The 3011-nt window shown below is 32.8% G+C and overlaps 1 pseudogene; it reads right to left on the reverse strand.

Moving 5' to 3' along the window:
• Positions 1 to 1834: 1834 nt before the first annotated feature.
• LOC143245712 (U2 spliceosomal RNA) lies at positions 1835 to 2014 on the reverse strand (annotated as a pseudogene).
• Positions 2015 to 3011: the final 997 nt, after the last annotated feature.

Here is a 3011-nt window from a genome sequence, read left to right on the forward strand (position 1 = left end):
TTTCTTAAATTTGTAATGCTTTTCTTTAATTTTCTCTCTTGTACTCTTTGTGAGCCAACCTGTATTTTATTTGAAACCATCTTTTTCTGCCTGTGAGGAATATATTTGTTTTTTACTACTGACACTTTTTAAAAACGTTTACTTGTTTCGTCACTGTATCCAAATAACTCAGCTACCTATTTCACAACTGAAAGTTCTTGTTGCATTCCTTCAAAATTTCCTTTAGTCAAAACATTATTTCTGATCTTCATATGCAACAAATCATCAAACTCAAATGTTCCCAGTTTACACTCTCTCATCCATTTCCATGTTAGAAGGTAAGAATAAATCTAAAACAGCATTGTTTCTAGAAGGTATTTTGACCAATTGGTGAAGAAAAATACGTTGAACAATTTGCAAAAACCTTTCTTCTTCATGATTTGACTTTAACATTTCCTTATCTATATGCCTGAATTAAAATTATCCATAATTTTTATTTCATTAACAATTGAAATCTTAGTCTCACTGTAAAGTTTCTGATTAATTTCATCAGTATCATTTAGTGGTCTGTAACAAATGCCCACTTTCTACTTTTTCCCTTCATACCTACTAACAGAAATCTAAATGGATTTAATCTCTTTGCAGTGATCTCTAATATTCTCAACTTCAACAGAATGTAACTTATATTTTACGTATAACGCCATTCCTTTTCCTCTCGTTAGCACTCTATTCCTATTTATTAACCTATAATGGTCTGTTTCAAAGACATATCTATTACCAAAATCTTCTACATTTAACCATGTTTTGGTAATTCCCATTATATCTAAATCTTCCATTCCGACTAGAGTTCTAAAGTCATTTAATTTATTTCCAAGTTCTGTGCTAACAACACAAATGCCTGATGCTAACTGTTGAAAGCTATATGTGCATGTGGTTACGTGAACACATTTGAAACATAAGTATGTGTAAGTATACATCTGTAATTACGTGTATGCGAAGTGTGACATGCATATATAACACTCTACAAAGAAACATTCACAAGTGTTATTTGACACAAAGTGAGACAATTAGAAAGGCATTACTGCGAAAATTGCATCCGAATTGTTGACAGAGTTATGAAGTTTACTCTGGACACTGGTCTGTATAGCATTATTAGAGGAAATAGTGAGCTGTTGTTTTCATTAATTGGTTTGGTTTGTTTTGAATTTCGCGTAAAGCTACAAGAGGGTTATCTGCGCTAGCCGTATCTAATTTAACACTATAAGACTAGAAGAAAGGCAACTAGTCATTATCACCCACCACCAACTCTTGGGCTACTCTTTTACCAACAAATAGTGGGATTGATCGTAACATTATAACGCCCCCACGACTGAAAAGGTGAGTATGTTTGGTTACCGGGGATTCGAACCCGCGGATTACGAGTCGAGTGCCTTAACCACCTGGCCATGCCGGGCTATTTTCATTAATGCTTTTCTGAATATTTTATTTTTCACATGGAAATATTTTTTCTAGTAGTGAAGTTTCTGGAAAGAGAAACGAGGAACGGGCAGACTCATACAGTACTGCTGGTATTGTGTTCTGTACGTGTTCCCCAAGTACCCAGATTTTTTAATAGCATGTGGAAGTTTTCCAGCAAAATGCCTGTGTTAGTGCTTGAAAATACCGATTGTGCTGCAGTGCTGGAAGCGAGAAGGGACACCTTTGTGTAAAGTGATATACATGTGCTAAACTTGTGGCTGAAGAAGGATAACCTCAGAATAAACAACAGATATTGATCATAACAAATTTTCTTAGAAAGAATGGACAATTGTGTTCTTTAAATAAAGACTATATTTACCATATTGTTTTACTAGAAAATTAGTGGGTCTATTCCAGAAGTACTGTAACACTGGGCTAACACTTGGAAGCAAGCACACCATCGACTTACAAAAATAATTTTAATATCCTGGCCACCTATGTGAGTCATATCAGATATTTAAGCTGATAATAACAGATATTACACTACGATTTTAGCCATAAGATCGAGAGTAATAATACTCTTTTATATTTATCTTGTCACGTGTCTCGACTTAAAAGTTTCAGATCTATATTTCCACTTAGGACTTTAGTGTTCACAAACAACCATGGATTTTTAATATGTTCATTTTCTTCATTCTAATAATTGAATAAATATGTATTATTGGCAACAAAGGATTTTAATAAGATTAAAAAACAAAATATATAAAGAGAAATAAATTAATGAGTGTATTTCATTACAGCAAAGCCACATTGAGCTATCTGATAAGACCACGTAGGAGAATCAAACTTCTTATTTTAGCGTTGTAACTCCGTAGACTTAACGCTGTACCAGCAGGTGACATAAATGAATAAACTTAACATGGGTGATAAATATACATTCTTACGTAAAATATTTTCTCAACCCAAACGAGCCGTTTTTACACATATAAATATACATTCTCTTGCCTGAAATGAAATGACAAAGGTCAAGCAAGCAAAATTCCCAAAAATGTTATACTAGACGTCTTCTTCTAGTGATCCGAATAGAATTCGGCTTTGGGTTAGAGATCTATAAGCTGAATAGCCACAATTTAAATGTGGAAGTGAAATGGGAGAACTCCAAGAGAAACCCACTTCCTCTATTTGGGCGTCTAATATTCTACACAAATAGTGTCTTATCTATCAAGAAAAAGATATCTTTGATTACACAACACTAAATGTATTAAAATTCAGTGGAAAAAGGAACTCGCATTATAATTTTGGAGTAGCAGCCAGAGATTGAAATAACAAGATAGAGAAATACGGTTACCAGTAATAAGATATAAGTTTGAGCTAAATTATCAATTCAGAAATTAATTAATAGTATTTAATTGACTATTTTAAAGGTCGTGTTGTGATTATATATTGATAGACTGTATACTATTCTTAAGTATTTATTTTGCTGTAATTGAATAGGTTGAATATAACTATTTACCGTTTTAAATTATTGAGAGCTTAATTTCATTAAGTGTGGTGTAGTACATGAATTTGAGAGA

This window comes from Tachypleus tridentatus, chromosome 2 (genome assembly GCF_004210375.1).
Source record: "Tachypleus tridentatus isolate NWPU-2018 chromosome 2, ASM421037v1, whole genome shotgun sequence".
NCBI classification, from domain to species: Eukaryota; Metazoa; Arthropoda; class Merostomata; order Xiphosura; family Limulidae; genus Tachypleus; species Tachypleus tridentatus.